General features: G+C 38.4%; 1 long non-coding RNA gene across 1 annotated transcript; it reads left to right on the top strand.

Annotated features, from left to right (window-relative positions):
• The first annotated feature begins 261 nt into the window (after nucleotides 1-261).
• On the top strand, nucleotides 262-11,120 carry LOC309644265. The gene is made up of 2 exons (XR_014254326.1): nucleotides 262-4,811; nucleotides 5,733-11,120. It is a non-coding gene; the product is annotated as an uncharacterized lncRNA (long non-coding RNA).
• The last annotated feature ends 16,780 nt before the right edge of the window (nucleotides 11,121-27,900 follow it).

The following is a 27,900-nucleotide window of genomic DNA, read 5'->3' as shown; positions in this document are numbered from 1 at the left end:
CGTATTTATATTTCTTCTTCCAAATTGCCTTTATTTGTATTTTGGAATTAGTCTGGTTTGATAAGGGAAAGAATTTGATAAAGATTTTAGGACACATTCTGTTTTGGGTAGCTAAATAGTATTATTGAAAAAATACCATGTGATTTTCACATATTAAAACAATGCACAATGTGCGTAAAATCTGTAAGATAGTCAAAAGCTAATTAATCATTAAGACTAGAATTTAAGTTATTTCAAAGCAATCCTGAGAGTTACTTTTTATACTCAGTTGCTGTGTAAGAGTTTTTTTTTCTATTCAATTTTGGGGATTATTCTGTAAACCTTAATGAAAATGCTAAGCAAGTGTTTATTTTTGCCCATTGTTTTGGTGACTTATGTATGTTACATTGTAATTGGAAGTAAAACAGTGTAGCTACTAATACAGAGTAAGGTGCTTTTCAGGCAGCATAGCTACTGATTCTCGCTTCTTGCTGGCTTTCCTGGCAATGGTATCTTCTCCCTTATTTATTTATTTAAAAAAATTAGTCTTAGATAAGACTGGTTATAATTATTGTAGCACTTTGATGCTATTGAAGAATACTCCTGAAAAGAAAGTCAGTGGTTTTAATTGTTATAGTTTCTTTTGGAATCTACAAAGCTTTTCATGAAGAGTTCACATTTTTAAATTCTGTATAGTCAAAAATAAGCTAATAGTCTTGAGAATTTTCATGTAGTTTAAACTCTCCCTACAATGTTATGATTACTAGAGGAAGTTCTAGGGTACCGGTTCTCCAGAGTGGTTCTGCTTTTTTTCTGTTATTTGTTGGGATTCCATCTAATATTTCATTTGAATAAAGGTTCTTTGAAAAGTTTGAAAATCAGTAGGCTCAGAGAGTGTACACGTGACTTAGGCAAAGGAAACTAGACATTACTCTTTTACAAGAAAGGAAACTCGATAAGAACAGTGTTTGAGCTGTGAACAATATTTACAGGTTTTGATTTGGTGATCTACCCAAGTATTGTTATTCAACTATATTTATAAAGGTGGGGAAGGGGGTGTTGGGTTGGAGCAAGAGTCAGCTACACAGCCACATACCACCTTTGGTTAGCTTTGAGTTTTCAGGGAGTATTGGGGAGGAAAGAGTGTTATTCCCAGCGTCAGATTTGAATTTATCTGCTCACATTAGTACCTCTACATCCCCCTCTTCCATAAAACAAGCTAATGGTTCAAAAAATAAACTGGTGTAGTATTCCTTTGTGTGACCGCACCACAATGTATTTATCCATTCCCGCATTGAGAGAGATTTAGATTATTTGCAACTTTTTAATATTTAAAAAACGAATGCAGTGGGCATCCTGGCATATGTCCCTTGAGCACGTGTACTAGTGTTTCTCTAGTATTTGCCTAGAAATCAAATTAATGGGATATAGAGTATGCATATCTTCAAGTTAATATTGCAAATGCATTATACCAAAGGTGTACTAACATACTTTCACTAGAAATGTATGAAAATTTCTGTTCCTCTGTCCCTCCCTATCCTCAGTAACACTCAGCAAATAGTCAGGCTTTAAATTTGCCAGTCAGTTGAATGTGAAATAATATCTAATTTGCATTTACAATTACATGTGAGGGAGACATCTTTTCCTGTATGTGTTGGCCATTTGAGTTTCCTCTTTGAATTGAATGCACATGGCTTTTACCCATTTTTCTTTGGGGTTGTGTTTTTCTCATTTATTTGTAGTTTTTTTTTTTTATGTAGTGAGGATACTAGTCCTTTGTTACATGTTTTGCAAAACCCAGTCTTCATTCTTTTACTTTGTGTATGGAGTTTTTTGTTATTTATCCATCTTTTTCTTTATGGTTTGTGTTACTGTCTTAAGAAGTCATTGTCATCTCAAGTTCTGTATTCTCAGTTTTCTTTCAGGAGTTTTAGAGTCTTCTTCCCACCTCCCAAGCACATATATTTAGATTTTTATTTCATCCTGAACTTACTGTTGTATGTGGTATGAAATAATCCTTTCTTTTTTTTTTTTTTGCAAACAGGTTAATTGTGCCAACACCAAGCCAGCCCTGTCCAATACCAATTTCCCATACGTGTATGATTCATTTCTAGTTTCTAAGTTCAGTTCTGTTGTCTTTTTGTCTAATCCTATGCAAATATGATACCATTTTAATTACTGTAGCCTCATAAATGCTGATACCTGGCAGGCATGCATTGTCTTCATCTTATATAAACCTAGTTACTTTTAATAAAAATACAATCAATAATCTACATTCTGTAATTCTTAGTAGCCTGCATCCGTTTTGGAGATCTAATACTGAAAACTGTTCACCTTACCTATGAAGATTACTTTGTGTGTTCCTGTTGCATATTTACATTTTATTTATTTATTTATTTTTGGCTGCATTGAGTCTTCATTGCTGCGCACGGGCTTTCTCTAGTTGTAGTGAGCGGGGGCTTACTCTTTGTTGCAGTGCGTGGGCTTCTCATTGTGGTGGCTTCTCTTGTGGAGCACAGGCTCTAGGCACACGGGCTTCGGTAGTTGTGGCCCTCGGGCTCAGTAGTTGTGGCACACGGGCTTAGTTGCTCCACGGCATGCGGGATCTCCCCAGACCAGGGATCGAACCCATGTACCCTGCATTGGCAGGTGGATTCTTAACCACTGCGCCACCAGGGAAGTCCCGCATATTTACATTTTAAACTGTAGCCTGGTAATCACATCCATCATTCTGACCTCCTTCCTTCCCCTATAAGATTGGACCAGTAAGAGTGCCCTGGCATGCTCTGTTGGAGCTTAAGGCAAAAGGAAAATTAAGTAATAATTGTCACTTTAAATTTTTTGATATTTCGTGTGTCATGGTTTTTGCATTCATTTTGATTCTTTTAACTGTTGGCATTAAAATATTTATCTTGATTACCAAATTTAGGCACCCCTTATATTTTGTCTCCAAGGCAAGTGCCTCACTTGTATCACCTTAGCCCCAACTGACAAATATGTTAATTCCTGGGCCTTTGAAGTGACTGTCTCTAGAAAGTTTTCCTGTTTAAAGGCAGACATTACCACGGAGGAATAACTCTCCCTACTAGTCCCTTTTAGCATAGATCAATTTTTTTTTCCTGCGGCACTTAGAGAAATGGGGGGAAGGCTGGTATAAGAAGAGAATCCTGTGCTCTAGAAGCGGCTAGTTGCTACTGACTTTGCTTCCTTAGGCGGTGAGCCATCTTTTTATAGTTTGAAAACATAATGCTGAGGGAAATAGCAAGTTCCAAAAGGATGTCATTTATGGAAAAGCTTAAATCTCCAAAATATATTTCTAAGTGAACTTTTTAAAAAAAATATTTTAGTATCTTTGAAATTGAGAAGTGTCTTAAATCAATGACATCTTACAATTGCCATTGGCTAGGCAGCTGTCGTGGCATAGTTGCACCAACTTGTCATAACTGTTCATATTTTAATTTCATAATTAGGTTTTGTCAAAGTCTAAGTCTTAAAAACCTCTGTTACAATAAGTATAAAATAATCCTAAGTGTTATTAAAGGATTGTTTCATGGTTTAATTGGCGGCATTTTTTCTTAGTTATACATAAAGGAATGCTGCGTAAATAATGAAATTTTAAAGTTGATGGAGTATGATATGTAATTTATAGACACACAATATGTATAAAACATGCATGGGAAAAACACACAGTAACTTAGGACAGTAGTTACTGCTTCAGAAGCATTGGGAAGGGTGAGAGTTTTATTTTCTCCTCCCTCAAAAATAAAGTTATAAAAATGTTAACATCTGTTAAATCTGAGTAGTAAGTAAGGGTGTCTTACATTCTTTTATGTAACTTTCTGTATGTTTGAATTTTTAATAAAATTTTGAATTAAAAAATAAAATACAGAAACTAAATGAATTCAGTGGTTCTGGGTTGCCTTCCAGGAAGCAGGCACCAATTTATAATCCCAACAGTATACAACAACAATGCTCATGTTTTCTGCTTTCTTGCCAGTATTGCACATTGCCAATCTTGTGGGTAAAATATTGTTATTTGTGATTTTCTTGATTTAATTCTCAATTATTCGATTACTAGTGAGACTGAATTTTTTTCTCGTTTTGGTAATTGTATGTCTCTTATCAAAGCTTGTTCACATAAGTTGCTTCTTTTCTATTAACACATTGATCATTTTTTTTATTGATTTGTGAGAGCCCTTTATGTATTTAGGAAATTAGCCATTATTCTGTTACATATGTCACAAATTATTTTCCTGAGTTCACCAGTTACCTTTCAATACTGTTTGTGTGTTTGTTTAAATAAGGATGTCAAGGCATGGATGGGACCAAACAAAACACATCTAACTGATACTGAAACCTCCTAATTGCTGAAAAGCTACAAGCTCAATGACAGGATTTTTCCCCAGAAAATCTTATATCATGCTACTCTGTGTCTGTGCTTTTTCTTACACAATAACTTTTTGTTTCTATGCCAGCTTTTCCTATAAGCAGAATAAAGGCTTTCTAATCACTATGATTGGAGAGTCACTAGAGAGAGCTAAGATGCTGTCATCTGAGGAGTACTGGATAGTTCTCCTTGGTCAAAAATAATTATCTTTTATTCTCCATATGCTGTTTTAAGAATAGAGTGGGGTGTATTTTTTGTTTTACTTTTTTTAAAAAAATTGAAGGAAAATTTACATGAAGTAAACTGCAAAGATCTTAGGTGTTCAATTTGATGAGTTTTGAGAAGTGTCTCTTGAATTTTACATTCAGTAGTTTTAGAATTTTATCATTTTCTTTAACAGTTTGAACCTTCAGTTGTATACTTAGACAGCCTTTTCACATTCTGAGTAAGTACATATATTTTCTTTTACGATTTTGACCATTTTATTATAAATAAATATAAGTTTTATATATATATAAATATATAATACAAATAGAACTTACTTGGAGTATTACTATAGTGCAAAACTCTAATGTAATATTTTCCATTATTCCCTCAGTAGCTAATACATAAGCCAGTCTTTTTTGTTTGTTTGTTTTCCCATCGTCTCTCTCTTTTTTTTTTTTTTTTTTTTTAGTTTTTACAGTTTTTTTTATTGAGGTATGATTGACATATAACATTATATTAGTTTCAGGTGTACAACATAACAATTCAATATTTGTATATATTGCAAAATGATCACCAAAATAACTCTAGTTAACATGTCTGCATATATAGTTACAATTTTTTCTAACGATAAGGACTTTTAAAATTTACTCTTTGCAACTTTCAAATAGGCAATACAGTATTATTAACTATAATCACCCTCCTGTACATTACATCCTCATGACTTCTTTTTTTTTTTTTAACATCTTTATTGGAGTATAATTCCTTTACAATGGTGTGTTAGTTTCTGCTGTATAACAACGTGAATCAGCTATACATATACATATATCCCCATATCTCCTCCCTCTTGCATCTCCCTCCCACCCTCCCTATCCCATCCCTCTAGGTGGACACAAAGCACCGAGCTGATCTCCCTGTGCTATGCAGCTGCTTCCCACTAGCTAGCTATTTTACATTTGGTAGTGTATATATGTCCATGCCACTGTCATACAGAGTGAAGTAAGTCAGAAAGAGAGAAACAAATACCGTATGCTGACATACATATGGAATCTAAAAAAAAAAAAAGTTCTTAAAATATATTTTTAATTCATACCTTCTTAGTAGACAACTGACTTAATTAATCACTTACAAAAACCATTTCGATTTCTATCATTTCCACCAGATGGCAGTCTTGGGTACATCCACTTGTAAACCCGCTGAGAACTCTGGTGACAAGAAAGGCAGTGGCTGGCAGACCATACAAGGCCTTAAAAGTACAGGAACAAAAAGGTTTCTTGTAAACATGAAAGACAAACGAACCCAACATTATGTAATTATAGTATTTATACTGCTATTAACCTTTAATCTTACAGCCCATTCATTAATGGAGGCAGAGAAGAAGGTCACTGCACCCTTCAAAATCGTATTTTTCTCTGTGCATGTGTTAAATACCTGTGGCTTCTTGGCAGTACTTTTGCTTTTATTCCAGGGACTTTCATGGTTAAAGGCAGGCTTTAATAAATGTCATTATTGTTTCCCTTCTAAAAGCACCATTTAAATCAGAAGTTACTGGATTTCTAAATGTTTATGTAAGAGCATCTTGTGACTCTGATTTTATGATGCCCAGATCTCATCTGAAATATGAGGTACCAGTGTTTATAGTTAATGTAAAGGAAAATAGGTTTGTAAGTGGCTTATTCTACATGAATACAAATCTTAATAACCCCCCTAAATTAGACACTTTTTAGCTTAATTTTGATGACTTCAAAGACCTGCCTTTAGGAATATAGAAGGTAGTGAATTTCTTGATCAGGCAAGGAATTGGCTCAAGTATTTTCTCATAGATGCTTTTTCCAGTGGCCAAAAGAGAGTCCTTTTGGACAACAATACATCATCTAGGTAAGCTCCCCTTTTGTACCTTTTATTACAATTCCATTTGCTAATTTACTTATTTTATATTTCTTATTGTGTTATGAATGAACTATTTTTCTTCCAATATATTTTTAATTCATACCTTCTTGGTATAATCAGGGACTAGTAATTGACTGAACAGTAACTATGTACATTCCCTTTCTGAGAGATTTTATTTCCACTCTGAGATTGAAAGGTATGAAAAAGTATAAGAACAAAAAGAACAGGTTTGGTCCTTATGCAAAATGGTATGCCAAGGTTAATTCTTGCTTTTCCAAAGAAAATTGATGTAAATATTCTAGGAGGTAATATAGATAAAATGTTGACAAACAGTAAATAATTTCTTTTAAGGCAAATCATGAAAAAGTTTCCTTTTAAATCCCTGATGATTCTAGGATATAGTTCTGTGGAACAGCAAATTTCTTTCATGTATTACATGGATTTATTCATGTTTTATGTGATCTCTGAGAATGAATGTTGAAATGGTCTTAAGGGAATCTCAGCTATGCAGTAGTTATGCCTAGAGCTTTTGTGTAGTGTACCAAGACATACCTTTAACTAAGACAAGTTGAAATCAGTTAGAATTAGGTTCACGCCACATATTTTCAAATAGTTATGGGTAACCTAAATTATATAAATAAAGCCATAAGTTAAATACACCTGGAAGATTGGCTGTGTAAAATTATCTTTGAAAAGGAAGCAACTCCTTTCTAAGAACCCATGTTTGTATATATTTATATAATATTTTTTAGGGCTGTTGGCTTTTTCAGGTAGGGACACACATGAATCTGGCAGTTAAGACAATGTTCCCTATTATGATATAACAGCGTATACAGTACGCTAGTCAAATGTCTTTCACAATCAAAAGTTTACACGTCAATGCTGGCTGCTTTAACACTTGGGAAAATTTCACATCAGAAAGCAACACACTCACAAATGTTTGTCAATTTGAGAGAGAAATTGTGGCCCATAAAGCAAACTCTGAATGTTTTGTAGTTTTACATCCTCAAAAGTTTTAACATAGTAGTTCTGAAGAATTGTCATTTGTGTATTCTTCAAAGAGAGTAATTTTATAACTGGACAGATCTTTAAATACATATTTATGAAATCTCAAAGTTGGAAAATCCCTGAATACCAGATGGGCCTCTGATCTGATTCTCCGGGGACCAGAATCTACCTCCATTTTGGGGCAGCTCTGCCTGTCCTGGTTGGTTCTGTTTCTTCCTATCATTTGTCTTATGAACCCCTTGGGGCCAAGCGTTTAACCACCGCTGTTATGATGACTCCCAGTATCTTCTCTTTTCTGTCACCAGTTATTTCACTGATACATTGTGGCTTCAATTGTCTTTACCATTCAAACCCCAATTCTGCAAAGGCTCTAGTTTTCTGTATCTTTTTTTTTTTTTTTTTTTTTTTTTTTTTTTTTTTTTTTTTTTTACTTTAAATTAATTAATTTATTTTTAGCTGTGTTGGGTCTTCGTTTCTGTGTGAGGGCTTTCTCTAGTTGAGGCGAGTGGGGGCCACTCTTCATCGCGGTGCGCAGGCCTCTCACTGTCGCGGCCTCTTGTTGCGGAGCACAGGCTCCAGACGTGCGGGCTCAGTAGCTGTGGCTCACGGGCCTAGTTGCTCCACGGCATGTGGGATCTTCCCAGACCAGGGCTCGAACCTGTGTCCCCTGCATTGGCAGGCAGATTCTCAACCACTGCACCACCAGGGAAGCCCTAGTTTTCTGTATCTTAAAGTATACAACCCAGAACTGAACATTTATAGGTAGTAGAACTGTTACCTTTTGTTCTAGTTAATGCTCTTCTGTTCTTCTGTTTAACACTCACATACTGAACTAGCTTTTCTGACACCCACATGAAACTGTTTCAGTCTCTGAGGTTAATTATTTTTACTGCTGTTAATAGTCTTTCCCCATCCTACACTTGTGCAGTTGGTGTTTTGTTTAACCTGCTTTGCAGGACCTTCATTTATTCTAAGTTTTCTTGTGTTAGATTTATTAACCTTTTGAAATGTTTTTGGATTCATCTAAGATATATATGCTATCTTATTCTTTTTGGTCACTCCAAAGTTTGATAGGTAAACAGTATTGAATGAAACAAGTCTGAGGACAGTGGCCTGAGAAACTGCTCTTTGATGTGATACAAATTGCCCAATCTATTAATCAGCACCCATTAGGTAAGAGTTTCAGCAATTTACTGATTCATCTATCAGCCCGTTTCTCTCCAAGTTTGTCTATAAGAATATCATGGGATCTTACATTCCTTGCTGAAGTCCTGCATTTCCCTAGTCAGGTAACTGCCCCCAAAAGTTCATGAAGTTAAGTCAAACCTGTTGATACGTAGTGAACAATGTTCTCTTCCAAAAGGCTTAAAAAACATTATCATTATAAATAAGGATCTATTCTAGGGCCTTTCCTGGCCCTAGAAGTTGTCACCATTTTTTACCTCTTCCAAAACTTGGAATGACATTTACCCTTTCTGATATTGTGGCCAACGCCCACTCCACTGTATAGCTACAGTGGACCACCCAGAAATATTCCCAGATTTTCAGTATCCTTTCCTTGTTTTCCATTAGCATGAAATAGGAAATCGAGTTCTTATTGGTCCTATCACTCGTGTATAATTCAACTTGTTTGGAATTTTCACTTTGACCCTATTCCAGTAGGCCCATGCAAATTTAGGTGTTTATTTTTGCTTATGGTGTTTCTTGTATCATTTATGTGTTTTTGAGATTCTGAACTTGTTACATTTCTTCCTGTGTAAACTCGTGGTTCTTGTTTTTGTTTTGTTGTTGTTTTACTTCTTTTAGGTACATCTCCCTTTTAATTCTGTATGTATATGATTCTTCAATTTAAGAAGTATTTTAAAAAAATAACCCTGATGCATTAAAAAAAAAAAGAAATCAAAGCTACAACTTGGCCTACAGCCTGAGGCCAAGTGCAGCATGTGGACTGGACAGAAAAGAACAGTGCCACGTCCAGAAGATGCTATTCACATCACAGACATTGGGGGCTCTTCTATACAACTTTCTAGCAAGTGGCAGGAAGGTGTTCTTATGAATAAAATTAATATAGTTATATTACAACAAGTATCTGTCAGGTGGGAAGTAAGGTGACTTGAGAAAGGAGTCCTTTTTAGAGAGTTTTTTTTTTAATTTATCAAAGATGCCACAAGGGCCAGCAGCAGCGCTGGAGCCTGGTATTTATTCTAGGAAAGGAGATGATGTAGCTTCTCTCTTTACATTCTTCCCTACCTATATTATATCCTCTTTCCATTAAAAAAAATGGGAAAAGGTAGCACTGTAGGAGTGTGGCAGAGGAACTGAGGAGCATATAGGTGATTGAAAAGGACCAGCTTTGGCTTTCTAGCCTTGAGTTCAGACTTCTTGGAAGAGCCTCTCTGTGATACACTCTGGCTGCCTTTTTTTTCACTTGTTTTTCTTGACTTTTTTGATTACTAGGGCTCCAAAAATAGCAAGTAAGAAAGAAGATATTGGAATGGAAGAAAATGCCCCAATTGTACAGCTTTATAAATTTCTGCAGATATATGAATTATATATAATGTATATATAGGTAGTATATTTCTTGGCACACAGTTCTGTGTACATGCTATACTTCAATAAAAATTTATTTTAAAAAAACTTGGCTGGTGCAGTAAACTTCCTATATATTTTTATTTATGTGAAGGTTTTACTTATTAATGTAAGACATGAAAATATTGAGTAGATGTGATGGGTATGCTTTAGATAGCGTGAACTGAAATGTAGATCATGTGTTTTGTGAAAAACTCAGGGAAGTGGGAGGTAGAGGGGAGCCTTCAAAAAATAGGCAGCATTTTAATCAGGGTAAGCTAAACTGATATAACAAACAGAACCAAACCTGTAATGGTTCAAAAAATAGGTTATTTCTTGCTCATGTATAGACCAAGTTGAGTGTTCCAGGTAAGTGGCTTCTTTCTTCCGTGTAGTGATTCAAGTCTAAGACTTTTTCATCTTGTGGCTATATCATCACCCAGGGCCTTGCTATCTGTATCCAACCAGCAGAAGAGGAAAGTGAGCAAGGAAGAGGTACACCTGCTTCTTACAAGTCTCACTAAACTTAAGGGGCATTGAAATCATACAAGACATGTATTTTCTGACCACAATGGAATTAACCTAGACATCAATAAAAGAAAAATAAGAACAGCACACTTAAATATATTTATCAATATGCCTAAGAATAAATTGTAAGGGAAATTAGAAAATATCTTGGCTAGAATGAAAATGAAAATCACAACATATCAAAATTTGTGGGCTACAGCTCAGACAATATTTAGAGGGAAATTTATAGCTTGAAACACGTATTAGAAAGAATGTAGGGTCTCCAGCTAATTAACTTTTACTTTCCAAATTAAGTAACTACACGTGCAAGAAAAGAAGAAAGAAGAATAAGAACAGAAATCAGTGAAATAGGAAACAAAAAAGAAAAATCAGAAGCTGGCTCTTTGAAAATATCGATGAAATTGATAAACTTCTAACCAGACTGATCAGGAAAAAAACAAAAACAGAAATTATCAATATCAGAAATGAAAGGGGAAATCAACTATACTCCAATACAATTTTTTTAAAAAGGAAACGAAAGGGGAGATACCAGCATGGGTCCTATAGACTTTTTTTTTTTTAAAAAAGGGAATATTATGAAATATTTTATGCCCATGAAATTGATACCATAGAGGAAACATTTGAAAGTTAATCAGTGTAATTCCACACTGGGAGTGAAAAAAGAAAAACCATATCTCATTACATTCAGAAAAAGCATTTGACAAAACTCAAGACCCATTTCTGGTAGAAATTCTCAGCAACCTACAAATAAAAGGGAACTTGCTCAGCCTGATAGAGGGTAACTATGTAATACCTAAACCTAATACCATAGTTAATGGTAAAAGACTGAATGAATACTTTCCCTCTAATACACCAAACAAGGCAAGAATGTCTGATCTCACCGCTTGTATTCAATACTGACTGGAGGTTTTAGCCAGTGCAACAAGACTAAAAAAAAACAAGACAGAAAAAACAAAAACAAAAAAAAACATACAAATTGGAAAGGAAGATTCATAAAACCGTATTTGCAGATGACATGATTGTGTAAGTAGAAAATGATAAGCTATAAGTAAGATACTACAACTCAAGCTTAGCAAGGTCACAGGATACAATGTCAATGTTCCAAAATATATTTCTCTATATACTAGGAACAAACAATTGAAAATTGAAATGAAAAAATAATGCCATAGCATCAAAAACCATGAAATACTTGGAGATAAATTTCATGAAGTATGTGCAAGACCTGAACGTGGAAAACTACAAACCATTTTGAGAGAAGACCTAAATAAATGGAGAGATACCACATTCTTGGATGAAAGTTTTAATACGGTTAAGATGTCAATTAAAGCCAAATTGATTTATAGATTAAATGAAACCCTAATCAAAATGCTTAGCCATTTTTTGGGTAGAATTTAACAAGCTGATTCTAAAATTTATCTATAAATGCAATTGGATCTCAAATAGTCAAAACAACTTTGATAAAGGATTAAATTGGAGGATTTATAATGCCTGATTGTAAGAATTACTATAAAGCTGCAGTAATTAAGATAACGTGCTTTTGGAGTCAGTGTATATATATAAATATATATATATACATATATGTGTGTGTGTATATATATATAATCTGTGGAACACAATAGAGAGTCCAAAAATAGACACTGTATGTAACACCTATATGGTCACTTGATTTTTCACAAAGCTGACAGTAATTTGATTGGAGAAAGGAAAGTCTCTTCCACAAATAGTTCTGGAATAAACACATAGCTACATATTTTTTTAAATCAACTTTTATCCCCTTATGTCACACAAAAATTAACTTGAATCACAGACTTAACTGTAAGAACTAAAACTAAAATTTCTAGATGAAAACATTGGAGGAACTTGGGTTAGGCAAAGCTCAGTTAAGAATAACTTCCACTCTTCCAGAGAGAGACACTGTTAAGAAAATGGAAAGGCAAGCCTTAGGCAAAACATCTCTGATTAAGGAGTGGTGTTTATAATAGATATATTTTTTAAATACGTAAATATTGAAAAACTGAGTATTTTACCAAGGAAAACATACAAATAGCACATAAGCACCAATGCTCCAAGTTACTAGTCATTAAGGAAGTGCAAATTGTAATACTGCTACAACTCACTAGAATGACTATAGTTTTTTTTTTTTTTTTTTGTTATATTAATATTTTATTTTATTTTATTTTATTTTTTTTTTTTCCACACACACACACTGTATTTTATTTTTACAAGAGATAAATAGCCTGACACCAAGCATTGTACATGGATGACCACAACAAAAGCAACGATTGCCATTACCAAACATGAAACACACTCATACTATGTCATAATATTGACATTCAGTCCAGTAATCCTCCACTGTAACAGCTCCTTTACTTTGCCGTGAAAATTGATTTGTATATAGAATGACTATAGTTACAAAGACTGGCATTGCCAAAAGTCAGCGAGAATGTGGAGTAAGTGGAACGCTCACATATTGCTCATGGGTAGGTAAAAGTCCAACCACTTCAGAAGACAGTTTGGCAATTTCTTATAAACTTAAATGTTATACTAACCTTATGACCCAGCAATTCCACTCCTCAGTATATACCCAAGAGAAATGAAAACATGTCCACACAAAAATCTACATGAATGTTCATAAAAGCATTATTATAGTCCCAAACTGGAAACACCTCAAAAGTTCATCATTGGTGAAAGGGTAAACCGCATCCATACAATGAATGCTAATTAGCAATAAAAGGAACAAACTACTAATTCATGCAACAACATGGGTGAATCTCAGAAACATTATGTTAAGTGAAAAAAGACACAAAAAACATCATACTCTATGATTTCATTTATCTGCAATTTGAGAAAAGGCAAAATTTAGTGACAGCAGACGAGTTGTTGCCAGGGGCTGGTGGGAGGGACATGAGGGAACTTTTGGGGGCTATGGAACTGTTCTATACCGTGATTGTGGTGGTGGTTACATAACTGTAGACATTTGTCAAAACTCATCCAATCATACACCTAGAAGTGGTTAAGTATGTATTTTATATGTCATGAATCTGACTAAAGGAAAAAAATAATAAAAAGAATAAAAATGTGTTAATGTAAATTTAGGTTTATGGGTATTTGCTATAATATTCTTTCAGATCTGTTTTATATTTAATAATTTTCATTTTAACATATTTCCAAAGATATGAACTTGAGATAAAATTCACAAGAGAAGAATAGTCCAAATTTTATACCGAGTTACTTTTCACATGCGCTCCTCTTTGTAACCTGCTTAGGGTAAGTAACACCAGGGATTTACTATTTATGTATTTATTTAGTAGTTATCTGTATATATGAATGTATTTTTTATTTGAGTAATTACTTGGTTTTCTTGAGCAGCTGCTGGGCTGATGGGGTTGGATGATCAGGAAGCTTTGCTAAGTAATCTATTTAAATGGACTGAATTATATGATGTTGATGGATATAAATTGATCAAGTCCACTTTATTATATAATCCCATCTGCTACCCTCTCCCAACAATCAGGAAGACTTACTAATAAAACATAACATTAAAATTTTGTAAGTAATTAAAATTTTTATTGAAATCCAGCTATAGAAGATGCCCATGGTTGATTTCCTCAAGAGCCACAGTTTTGTAACCTTTTAGAACTCTCTTTTGCACGGCATCCTCACTAATGCAACATTCCCCAAACCAAAAACAATTTCATTTACTACGTATAAGGAGTAGAGTGCCTCCATTTTAATTATGACTTTCATTTTGGTGTTTCCTCAAGCTTAGGAAAGTAGAATTCTACTTTTTAAAGCAAGACTATTGCCTTTCTGGTACAAAGGTATATAGGCTTAGGGTTGCATCCTTAGAGGCTTTTGGAGTGATAACTTTTTCTTTTTTAATTTATTTTTTTATTTTTGGCTGCATTGGGTCTTTGTTGCTGCACGCAGGCTTCCTCTAGTTGTGGCGAGTGGGGGCTACTCCTTGTTGCAGTGCGCGGGCTTCTCATTGTGGTGGCTTCTCTTGTTGCAGAGCGCGGGCTCTAGGAGTGCGGGCTTCAGTAGTTGTGGCACGCATGCTCAGTAGTTGTGGTGCAGTCTCTAGAGCTCAGTAGTTGTGGCTCACGGGCTTAGTTGCTCCATGGCATGTGGGATCTTCCCAGACCAGGGCTTGAAACTGTGTCCCCTGCATTGGCAGGCGGATACTTAACCACTGTGCCACCAGGGAAGCCCAGAGTGATAACTTTTTAAAAATAATAATCCCTTAACATATTTAGTTATTGCTCTTTATTCTGTAGGTCCAGGTTGACAAACTTTGTCTGTAAAGGGCCAGAGAGTAAATATTTTAGGCTTTGAGGACCAAATGGTCTCTGTCTCTCAACTCTTCTATTGTGGCAAGCAGCCACAGATATAAACAAGCACAAGTGGATGTATTCAAATAAAACTTCATTTACAGAAACATGTATTGGACTGGATTTGACCTGGGACAAAGTTAGCTGACCCTGGTTGGAAATTATAAACACCCCCCAAAGCAAATCCACTACTTGTTGTGACAAAGGGTTCGTAGACTCAAATAACATAGGTACTTCTATGAAGAGAACTAATAATGGTAACGATGGGGTTCAGGACATGTTACCCCAAAATATGGCACCTTGGCATATTGAACATTTTAAGCTGAAGGAATTTGAGAAATGGCACATGCAGGAAGGATGTTCTAACCTTCCCTGAAGCAGGTCATAAAACCCTCTCGTGAGAGATTTGTGCCCTCCGCATAACAGGAGGAAAGGAGCATCTTTATCTCTGAAGACAAAGGGACACAGAGAGGACTCTGAATAAATATTAGCTTTGCTAAGTTTCTCCAGTTTCCTACACTTACCTCATACCCTTTGTGCTATTATATCTTTCCATTCTTCAGCAAACTTAGCATAAAAACCCGTTTCTTTGGGTTCTCATCCCCTTATGAAGGCTCTCGTGATAAAACTTACATTATATGAATTTGTATGCTTTTTTCTTGTTAATATGTCTTTTGTTATAGGGGTCTCAGTCGAGAACTTAAAAGGGTAGAGGAGAAAGATATTTTTCCTCCCCTACAATACTAAAGTGTTCATTAGGAAGACTCCATATCAGAAAATCAGGGTATGCATATTCTGTGACTCTGTGTGATTAACTGTGTACAAAAACCTCTCATTCCTAGAAAATATGAAGATATTTGTCCAAGATAGCTTACAAAATATTTCATATATTCGATTATGACTTTGCTCGGTAAAGTTTGCCTTAGTTACAAGTGTAAATTTCAGAAAGTAGGTTTTACTTCTATTTTGTTTCCCCTTTGATAAGATTATACTTTTTTATATTTAGCAAGTAACCACAGATGACTACTACTCTTGTTAAAATAGTCCAACAAATCAAATTCACTTCTGTTGAAGATTTAGTTCCACAATTTTTCATTCTTGGTTATAAGGAGTAGATAAGGACATGACTAACATCAGTGACTAGAACCTATACAACTTGTGGTGCTCCCTATACTGAGATCATTTCCCCCGATTTAAAGCTGAGTTACTAATTAAGGATTAACAAATGATCAATTATGATTCGAGTAAAAGTACTATCATTAAGTAGAACTTGGAAGAACTGAGTCCTTGTCCTCATGGTCTTATTCAAATTAAACAAATATATTTTTAAAGTGGAAATAGAGGAAATAGAAGCAAGAAGTATATGATGGTAGATATTATGATCTGCCGCTTCTTGTCAGTTTTTACTATGAAAGAGAACTAATATTTATTAGTTTTAGTACTAATGTTTTAGAACTAATATTTATTAAAACTAATATTTATTTCTTATTTAGTGAGAGAACTTTCCAGTTGCCTCTTGGGATAACTGAGGATGGAGGAATTACCTTTAAGCAGATCATTCTTGTTTTGTGAAGAATAATTTAAGAGGTTCCCTTTAGTTCTGTAAATGTAGTGAGTAGACCCCATTGTCCTGATACTTAATACTTGATAGTAATTGTTATTATTATAATTATAATGTTAACAGTAGCAACTTTTATCAACGACATAGGCATTGCTCTGCAAAGCTCTTTGCTGGGGAGGAACCTAACCAACCTTTACAGGAGGAGCCTATTGCCACTGGTAGGTAATTTGTATATGCTATTTAATTAAATTTAAGTCATTTAAATTTAATTAAAAATTAAAATTTATGTGTATTTTATTTAATCTTCATAACAACACTATGAAGTAAGTGTAGCTGATGAAAAAGCTGAGATCCATCTAAAGAGGCTGAATGAATTACCCAAGACCACAAAGCTTAGAACCGGCTGATCTGGGATTCAAACCCATGTCTATCTGGCCCCAGACTTTCCCATTTCACCATGCTAGTGAAGGTAAGTTACCATGAAATTGTAACTCTACCCACAAGAAGAGAGGAGAGCACTTTACCTAATTTATTGATGAGTTCTAGTAGTTTTTTTGTGGCATCTTTAGGATTTTCTGTGTCATGTGCAATGACCATTTTACTTCTCCCCTTCCAATTTGGATTCCTTTTATTTCTTTTTCTTATCTGATTGCTATGGCTAGGACTTCCAATACTATGTTGAATAAAAAGTGGCAAGAGTGGGCATCCTTGTCTTGTTCCTGATCTTAGAGCAAATGCTTTCAGTTTTTCACTGTTGAGTATGATGTTCAGTATGAGCTTGTCATATATGGTCTTTATTATTATTATTATTATTATTTTTAATTTATTTTATTTTATTTTTTATTTTATTTTATTTTTGGCTGTGTTGGGTCTTCATTGCTGCGCACGGGCCTTCTCTAGTTGCGGCGAGCGGGGGCTACTCTTTGTTGCGGTGCGCAGGCTTCTCATTGCAGTGGCTTCTCCTATTGTGGAGCACGGGCTCTAGGGTGCGCGGGCTTCAGTAGTTGTGGCACGTGGGCTCAGTAGTTGTGGCTCGCGGGCTCTAGAGTGCAGGCTCAGTAGTTGTGGCGCACGGGCTTAGCAGCTCCGCGGCATGTGGGATCTTCCTGGACCAGGGCTCGAACCCGTGTCCCCTGCGTTGGCAGGCGGATTCGTAACCACTGCGACACCAGGGAAGGCCATATATGGTCTTCATTATGTTGAGGTACATTTCCTCTGTACCCACTTTGTTGAGAGTTTTTATCATAAATGGATCTTGAGTTTTTTCAAAAACTTTTTCTGTACCTATTGAGATGATCATATGATTTTTATTCTTCATTTTGTTAATGTGATGTATCGTTTGATTTGTGAATACTGAACCATTTTTGCATCCTTGGAATAAATCCCACTTGATCATGTTGTATGATCTTTTTAATATACTATTGAATTCATTTTGATGAGGATTTTTACATCTACATTCACCAGTGATATTAGCCTGTAATTTGTGTTTGTGTGTGATATCTTTACCTTGTTTTGGTATCAGGATGATGCTGGCCTCATAGAATGATTTCAGAAGCATTCCTTCCTCTGCTTTGGAATAGTTTGAGAAAAATAGGTGTTAACTCTTTTCTAAATGTTTGGTAGTATATTCCTCTGTTGCCTCATTTTGCCTAATTCACTGTTTTTATTTCTATGTATTTGATAGGTTGGTTACATTTTCCAGTCTTGGAGAAGTGGCCTTATGTAGGAAACATCCTGTGGGGCTCAGCACACTCCCTTGTGGTCACCAGAGCTATATGCTCTAGGAGTTCCCTCTATGTGAGCTGCTTGAGTCCTTCTGTTGTGTCAGAGGGTACTGTGGGTGTGCTGGTAGGTGTGGTTGGCCTCTGGTCTGGTTGGTTGTCAGGCCCTGCCTAGTGCAGAGGCTGCCAGGCTCTGGTGGGCAGGATTGGGTCCTGGCATGACTGGCTGCATGGCCAAGGGAGTCCTGGTCTTGGTGCCATCCCACTGGTGGAGCAGGGCCATGTCACAAGGCAGCTGGCTACAGAGCTCGTGGGAGGGACGGGGGTGCTGGGGCTAGTGCTGGCTCACTGGTTGGCAAGCTGGGTCCCAGGTTGGCTGGCTGCAGGGTCGGGGGTCCTAGAGCTAGTGTCAGCCTGCTGGTGGGTGAGGCTGGTTCCTGACAATGCTGGCTGTGGGATCCATGGTGTCCTGGAGCTGGTATTGGCCTGCTGGGTAGGTGGGCCAGGTCTTGACATGGCTGGCTATGGGGCCACTGTGGCCCCAGGGCTCATGTCACCCCGCTGGTGGGTGAGGCTGGTCCCAGAGCTAGTGCTGGCCCACTGGTGAGTGGGGACAGGTCCTGGGCCCTCTGGAGGGCAAGGCCAGGTCTCAGGGAGACTGCAGATTCAGGGGGCTCTCAGCAGCCAACTTGCTGGTGGGTATGGCCGTGTCGCCACCCAGCTAGATGCCTGGCCTGGGGTGTCCCAGTACTAGTGCCAAATGGCTGGTGGGCGAGACCAGGTCCCAGCGCTAATCAGCTAGAGGGAAGGTTCCAAAATGGCACTTGCCAGTACAGTGTCCTCATGTTGGGATGAGATCCCAGAAATGGCTGCTGCCAGCATCTGTGTCTCCAGGATGAGTCCCAGTTGTCTCCTGCCTCTCCAGGAGGCTCTCCAAGATCCACAAGTGGGTCCAACCCAGGCTCCTTTCAAATTACTACTTCTGCCCTGAGTCCTTGAGCATGTGAGGTTTCGTGTGTGCCCTTTAAGAGTGGAGACTCTATTTCCCACAGCCCTCTGGCTCTCCCAAAAGTAATCCCTGCTGGCCATCAAAGCCAAACATTCTGGGGGCTCGTCTTCCTGGTGCAGGACCCCCAGGCTGGGGAGCCGAATGTGGGACTCAGACCCCTTGCTCCTTGGAGAGAACCTGTACAATTGTAATTATCCTCCCGTTTATGGCTTCCCTACCCTGGGGTATGGGTCTTGACTACATCGCGTCTCTGCCTCTCCTACCTGTCTCATTGTGGTTCTTTCTTTATATCTTTAGTTGTAGATCTTTTCTGCTGTTCTTCGTGTTGTTCTCAGCCATAGTTGCTCTGCAAATAGTTGTGACTTTGGTGTGCCAAATTTACGTGGGAGGAGATGAGCTCAGGGTCTTTCTACTCCACCATCTTGGCCTGAATCCTAGATTATTTGTTAATATCTTTATTGAGCAAAATAAAATGCTGGTACCATATTTTGATTTCCAATTTTTTTTTTTTTTTTTTTTTTTGGAATTTTCCTTGCCTATAAAATCCCAAAGTTTGGGCATCATTGTTCTAATTACACACAGACTAGCTGATGGAATATTTATTGTTTAGGACACAGATTATTTTTTTCAGGACTTCCCTGGTGGCACAGGGGTTAAGAATCCGCCTGCCAAGGCAGGGGACACGGGTTCAAGCCATGGTCTGGGAAGATCCCACATGCTGCAGAGCAACTAAGCCCGTGCGCCACAACTACTGAGCCTGAGCTCTAGAGGCCATGAGCCACAACTACTGAGCCCACGTGCCACAACTACTGAAGCCCGCGTGCTTAGAGCCCAAGCTCTGAAACAAGAGAAGCCACTCCAATGAGAAGCCTGCACACCAAAACGAAAAGAAACCCCTGCTTGCCACAACTAGAGAAAACCCATACATGGCTATGAAGACCCAACAACAAAGACCCAATGCAGCCAAAAATAAATAAATTTATTTAAAAAAAAATTTTTTTTTTTCAGTTTAAATTACTCTGGTCTATAGATAAAGCCTGGTGTAGAGAGAAAGCTGAAACTTCAGAAAGAGCAAAGACAAAGTATTATTTAGTCACACAGGGGGTACTTTAAAGAGATTAAGGGTGTGTGGTGTAGATCTTCTCAGACATGGATTTGAAGAAATTGCCCACATATGAAATTTGGGAAATTTTACATATTAATACAGATTTCCAGCTTCTCTATGAAAAGTAGATCTGTCAATCTTAGTTCTTCATTGTTGTTGGAGCTAAGTGGCTGCTGTCCCTCAGGCAGGGCATTAGTCTCCTGATTTGCCACCATCCCCCATCCCTACCACTTTATTTTAGTTATTTATTTTTTTAACGGAAGTATAGTTGATTTACAATGTTGTGTAGATTACTGCTGTACAGCAAAGTGGTTCAGTTCCACACATATATACACATTCTTTTTTAAATATTCTTTTCCATTATGGTTGATCATAGGGTATTGAATGTAGTTCTCTGTGCTAGACAGTAGCATCCCCACCACTTTCCATTGCATCCCACCCTGCCTGCGTCATTCATTTATATGCACCATTGCAACCTCATGCAAGTGTGATCCAGGCACCCCACCACTGGCATCACCTGGGAGGTGGTTAGAAATGCAGGCTCTCAGGCTTCACCCAAAATCTATTGAATCAGAATCTGCATTTTCACAAGATCTCTAGGCGATTTGTATGCAGATTAAAGTTTGAGAAGCTTTGCTGGAGTTGATCTCCAAAGTCCTTCCCTCAACAAAATTCTGAATGTTGACCATGGGCCAAACCTTGGACTATTCACTTTGGTAAGAAGTAAAACTCTCAGTCGTTTAGGGTGGGAAAATGCAAAAAAGTCATATATTAAAGTAACTGTCATTATAAGGATGGATATACAAGTGAATAACACAGACAGGAATTCTGGGAAGGCTAGATCAGTGTCCACTGGAGTGATATTGGTGGTAGGGGAAAGGCGGATGGAGCAGGGCCTATAAGAGAGACAGGAACAAATGTCCTGAACTAGGTCTTCCTAGCCTCCAGTGAGGGGACAGTGAGCAGAGGGCCTGATTTGGAGAAATTAAGAGAGAAATAAGACTAGAAATGTAGTATGTGTGTAGATTGTAGCTTAGACTTCTCGGCTAAGATATTTGGAGTTTGTTCTCTTTATAATGAGAAACCACTGACAGCTTTCAAGTTGCAGTATGAGTGTTGAGAGATTAATGGTCTGACAGATTGTGCAGTGTAAGTGGGCTTCATTTTAAAGAGATGCATTCATGGACTTCCCTGGTGACGCAGTGGTTAAGAATCCGCCTGCCACTGCAGGGGACACAGGTTCGAGCCCTGGTCCGGGAAGATCCCACATGCCATGGAGCAACTAAGCTCGTGCGCCACAACTACTGAGGCTGCTCTCTAGAGCCCGCGAGCCACAACTACTGAGCCTGTGCTCTAGAGCCCGCGAGCCACAACTACTGAGTCCGCGCACCTAGAGCCCGTGCTCTGCAATGAAGAGAAGCCACCGCAATGAGAAGCCCGCACACTGCAATGAAGAGTAGCCCCCGCTTGCCACAACTAGAGAAAGCCCGCGTGCAGCAATGAAGACCCAACACAGCCAAAAATAACTAACTAAATAAATAAATTTATGAAAAATAAAAAAAAATAGAGATGCATTCACAATGGTTTTATGTGCATGGCTCAATGTGGGTAAAGCAATTTCCCAAAAGTATGACATGTTTAGTGTTTTTTCTACGTATATTGACACTTGTTCCTCTGATGTATGTTCTCAAAGACCCTGGCCCAGCACCCAAACCATTTTGAACATTTCCGGGCTTTGAGTCAGGCCTTGCTGGGAGACCGTCCATTAAAGGCCAGGGGATCATAAAGCCTCCCCCAGGAATACTGGGTCGGCCTGGGAATTGAAGACTTCACTCAACAGCCAAGAACCACATTTCTGCAGCTGTAGATTGCAGAGAATAATGTTTGTGTCCCAATGAAGTTCTAGCATGCAGTGTTCTCAGATGACTGTAGCATTTTAAAAATAACATGTGATTCATGCTCTTTGAATTTTCAGTGAGACTATTCGTGACAGTACAATGTCTATCAATGCTAATAATTACAAGTTTTCCAGAACAACTCAGTGTATCTGAATTTGACATATTTGTCACGGGATAGGTAACTTAGCATTTAGCTGTTGGGTGTTCTTTTTCAATAGAACTTTGTTGAAGACCAGATATTATGTGTTACTGTTTCTTTTGTGATTCTGGACTGTTTTGGAGAACAAAGTCTTTAAGCAGTAAAGAATTGAGACACCCCAAGGTTAAAACCCTCTATAAATCAGCCTATTACACTGTGGATTCAATTACATTGTTGTCCAATGATGTCACAGAAGGACCTAATTATGCTTTTTTGTTTGTGTGTGTTGGTTTTTTTTGTAATGTATGGAGGACAGGCCACCAGGAAGGCACAGTGTTTAGGTGTTACTATTAATAACAGTGGCTCTGGGTTGACAATAGCCACAGAAATCCCCATGCTGTGATTACCACAAACTTGGGTCTGAGATACACAGAAACACTTGCCTCTCATCAGGCTGAAGCATCCAGCTCAGGGCTGCACCTGGTACTGTAAGTACCTGTTGGAAATACAAATCAAAACACTGTTACAGGAACTTCCCTGGTGGCGCAGTGGTTAAGAATCCACCTGCCAACGCAGGGAACACGGGTTCAATCCCTGGTCTGGGAAGATCCCACATGCCGCGGAGCAACTAAGCCTGTGTGCTTCAACTACTGAGCCTGCTCTCTAGAGCCCAAGAGCCCCAACTACTGAGCCCATGTGCCACAACTACTGAAGCCCGTGTGCCTAGAGCCCATGCCCTGCAACAAGAGAAGCCACTGCAATGAGAAGCCTGTGCACCACAATGAAGAATAGCCCCTGCTCGCCGCAACTAGAGGAAGCCTGCGCGCAGCAACGAAGACGCAACGCAGCCATAAATAAATAATAAATAAACAAACAAAACAAAACACTGTTACAACTCAACAGCAAATAATCAAATAACCTGATTTTTAAAATGAACAAAGGACTTGAATAGACATTTCTCCAAAGATGATATGCAAATGGCTAACAAGCACATAAAAGATGCTCAATGTCACTCATCATCAGGGAAATGCAAATCAAAACCACAGTGATGTACAGCTTCACACTCATGAGGATGGCCACTTGCAAAAACCAAACCAAAACAAAACAAAACAGTGAGTGGGGACTTCCCTGGTGGCGCAGTGGTTAAGAATCCGCCTGCCAATGCAGGGGACATGGGTTCGAGCCCTCGTCCGGGAAGATCCCACATGCTGTGGAGCAACTAAGCCCGTGTGCCACAACTACTGAGCCTGCGCTCTAGAGCCCACAAACCACAACTACTGAAGCCTGCGTGCCTACAGCCCGTGCTCCACAACAAGAGAAGCCACCACAATAAGAAACCTTTGCACCGCAACAAAGAGTAGCCCCCGCTCACCGCAACTAGAGAAAGCCCGCACGCAGCAACGAAGACCCAATGCAGCCAACAATAAAAAAATAAAATAAATAAATTTATTTTAAAAAAAAGTATTGTGAAGGTACATGATAGATTAATTGCATTAAAAGCCCAATTAATGGCTTCCCTGTATGTCCTTTGCCCTGTAACTTCTCACATGGACTCTGGCCTTGGTACATCAAGTACAGTCAAAAAGATGCTATGTGACTTCTGAGGCTAGGTCACAAAAAGGATACAGTTTCCGCCTTGCTTTCTCTCTTCATCTGGGACACTCACATTTGGGACCATGCCAGAATGCTATGAGGAAGCCCAAAGTAGCCAATGTGGAGAGACAGCACACAGAGACCCATGGGGGAGAGAACCGAGACCCCCTAGCTGACCCCCTAGCCAGCATCAACTTCACCAGAAAGATAATGGATGGCAAAAAAGCACAGAAAAGATACTCAACATCATTATTCAAAAGGGATGTGCAAATTAAAACTGCAATGAAATACCACTACTTACATACTAGAATCACGAAAATTAAACAGACTGAACATAGCAAGTGCTGGCAAGGATGTGAAAGTACTAGAACCTCAGACGCTGCTGAATGTAACGTAAGATGGTGCAAGCACTTTCTGAAATAGTTTGGCAGTTTCTTACAAGGTTAAACATACACAATGTACACCTTCCATATGATCCAGCCATCTGCTCCTAGGTGTTTACCCAAGAGAAAAGAAAACTATATCATTACAAAAATTTGTACATGATTGTTCACAGCAGTTTTATTTATAACAGTACAAAACTGGAAAAAAAATACATGTTCAGTTATCAACAATGGTGTATATTCATAGAGTGGAATACTACTCCATGATAGAAAGGAATTAACTAAACACTGGGATACCACTATACCCATATTAGAATGGCTTATATCCAAAACACCGACAACTCTAAACATTAGCAAGGATGTGGAACAACAAGGAACTCTCATTCATTGCTGGTGGGAATGCAAAATGGTACAGCCTTCCAAAATAGAAGACAGTCTGGCAGTGTCTTGCAAAGCAAAATGGAGTCTTACCACAAAATCCAGCCATCACACTCCTTGGTATTTACCAAAAGGAGTTGAATACTTACATCCACACAAAAACCTGCACATGATGATTTACAGTAGCCTTATAATTGCCAAAACTTGGAAGCAACTAAGATGTCTTTTTTTTTTTTTTAATAAATTTATTTATTTATATATTTATTTATGGCTGCGTTGGGTCTTCGTTGCTGTGCGCGGGCTTTCTCTAGTTGAGGCAAGTGGGGGCTATTCTTCATTGTGGTGCACAGGCTTCTCATTGCGGTGGCTTCTCTTGTTGCGGAGAACGGGCTCTAGGCGCACAGGCTTCAGTAGTTGTGGCACATGGACTCAGTAGTTGTGGCTTGTGGGCTCTAGAGCGCAGGCTCAGTAGTTGTGGCGCATGGGCTTAGTTGCTCCACGGCATGTGGGAACTTCCCGGACCAGGGATCGAACCTGTGTCCCCTGCATTGGCAGGTGGATTCTTAACCACTGTGCCATCAGGGAAGTCCTCGGCATTGACTTTTTTTTTTTTTTTTTTTAAATTTAATTAATTAATTAATTTATTTTTGGCTGTGTTGGGTCTTTTGTTGCTGCACGTGGGCTTTCTCTAGTTGCGGCGAGCGGGGGCTACTCTTCTTTGTGGTGCACGGTCTTCTCACTGCGGTGGCTTCTCTTGTTGTGGAGCATGGGCTCTAGGTGCGTGGGCTTCAGTAGTTGTGTCACGTGGGCTCAGTAGTTGTGGCTCACGGGCTCTAGAGCCTGTACAGGCTCAGTAGTTGTGACACGGGCTCTAGAGCACAGGCTCAGTAGTTGTGACACGCGGGCTCAGTTGCTCCACGGCATGTGGGATCTTCCCGGATCAGGGCTCGAACCTGTGTCCCCTGAGTTGGCAGGCAGATTCTTAACCACTGCGCCACCAGGGAAGTCCCGGCATTGACTTTTAAAGGGAGAGCTGATGAGATCTGCTGGAGGGCTTGGGAGGATGACATAGACGGCTTGACAAAGGTCTGGGACCCCTCATGCTCCTCTGTAGGCAAAGGTTTCCCGCAGTAGGGGCAGAATTTGAAAGTTGCTTCAACACCTTTGCCACAGTCTGGACAGGAGATCACGCTTTATGGGGTCACGATCTGGCCCTCAGACTCACTGGGCTGGAAACTCCATCTTAACTGTGTCCTCTAGATTTGGTGAGTGGAGTGGGGAGGCACATATTTGCAGCCAGACTCTCGGACCCTCCAGGGGAACTGGGACTCACCTTCTCAGTTGCCCTGCGAAAACTTCCGCTTGGGCAGAAGGCGCTGCGTGCGCATCCCTAAGATGTCTTTTAGTAGGTAAATGGATAAACTCTGGTACATCCAGACAATGGAATATTATTTGGCACTGAAAAGACCTATTAAGCCACAAAAAGACATAAGGGAAACTTAAATGCATATTACTAAATGAAAGAAGCCAGTCTGAAAAGGCTTATACTGTATTATTCCAACTATATGACATTCTGGAAAAGGCAAAGCTATAGAGACAGTAAAAAGATCAGTGGTTGCCAGGGGTTCAGGGGGATGGAGGGATGAATATGTGAAGCACAGGGTATTTTCAAGAAAGTGAAACAATTCCATTATGAAACTCTAAAGGTGGATACATGACTGTGCATTTGTCAAAACCCTTAGAACTGTACAAGGCAAAGAGTGAACCTTAATGTAAACCAGGGACTATAGTTAATAATGTATCAATATTGGTTCATCAGTTGTACATCAAATGTACCATGCTAATGCAAGATGCTAATAATAAGGGAAACTGCAGACGTAGAAGAGAAGAGGGGGGTATATGGAAACTCTCTGTAGTTTCTGTTCAATTTTTCTGTAAAACTACAGCTTCCTCTAAAAAAAAGTGTTAGTTAATAAAAATGAATGAAATATTGATACACACAAGATGGATAAATGTCCAAATAATTATGCTGAGTAAAAGAAACCAGACAAAAATTACATACTGTATGGATGATTCCGTTTATATAAAAATCCAGAAAATGCAAACTAATCTATAGTGATAGAAAGCAGATCAGTGGTTGCCTAGGGACAGGCATAGGCTGTGGCGGGTGAGGGTGAGGTGCAGGGAGGGGTAGGAGGGAGGGACTACGAAGGGGCAAGAGGACACTTTTGCAGGTGATGGACATGTCCACTATTTTGATTGTGGTGATGGTTTCATGGGTATATACACGTGTTAGAACATCAAATCGTATACTTTAGAGTGCAGTTTGTTGTATGTCAATTATCCCTCAATCAGTCTGTTTTTTAAAGGTCAAAGCCAAAAAGTAACCCAGCCATTTACTAATTTTCATGACTCTATAGTTGTTCATAGGCCAGTTTGAACACTGATCCCGGCTGGGCTCACTCAAGCGTCTGTGGTCAAATGGCTGGCTGCCTGGGGACTGGCTAATCTAGAGGACCCTCGATGGGAAGGTTCCAGAGTCCTTCCCATATCTCCCACATCCTGCAGCAGACCAGCCTGGGCCTAATCTCCTGGTGATGGCAGTGGTCTAGAAGAGGAGCACTTTTTAAAGCCTCTTTTTGTGTCAAGTTTCTTTTTGTGCCATTGGCCAAAGCAAGCCATACGTCTAAGTCCAGACTCCGTGTGTCAAGGGACTAAGGAATGATGGGGCAAAAGGCCATTAAGGGATACAGGGATGCCATTAATTAGCTACTAATACAATTAATCTATCATGTACCTTAATGTTTTAATTTGTATTTCTTTAATTCCATCAGAAAGGTACTTTTATTCAGTAACTTTTATGTGATGTTAATTTCTTATATATAATTTGCAATCCTTTTTAATCTCTTATTGAATGTAATTTAGCTATTGATTTTAAATATTTGCATTCATTCTTTATATGTAGAAATAGTAAGGTTTTGTCCTGACATCTGTCACATTTTCAAGTTCTGTTAACATTTCTTTTGCGATTTGTTTTGTTATACTTTGTTATAAAAATGTTTTAAAATAGTTTAACTTCCAGCAAAAACATGTTTAGATATTTTCCTTTGATTTCAATGGTTATATAAATTGAACTTCCTTCTCTAGCTGGGACAAATCTATTTTAGTGTTTCCTTCTGCTTAAAACTGTTTTACAGCTGAGGTAACAGAGGCTCAGA

Source organism: Balaenoptera physalus (assembly GCF_965194825.1).
Source record: "Balaenoptera physalus genome assembly, chromosome: 15".
Taxonomy (NCBI): Eukaryota; Metazoa; Chordata; class Mammalia; order Artiodactyla; family Balaenopteridae; genus Balaenoptera; species Balaenoptera physalus.
The sequence above is the reverse complement of the archived record's forward strand: the minus strand, read 5'-3'. Positions and strand labels throughout refer to the sequence as shown.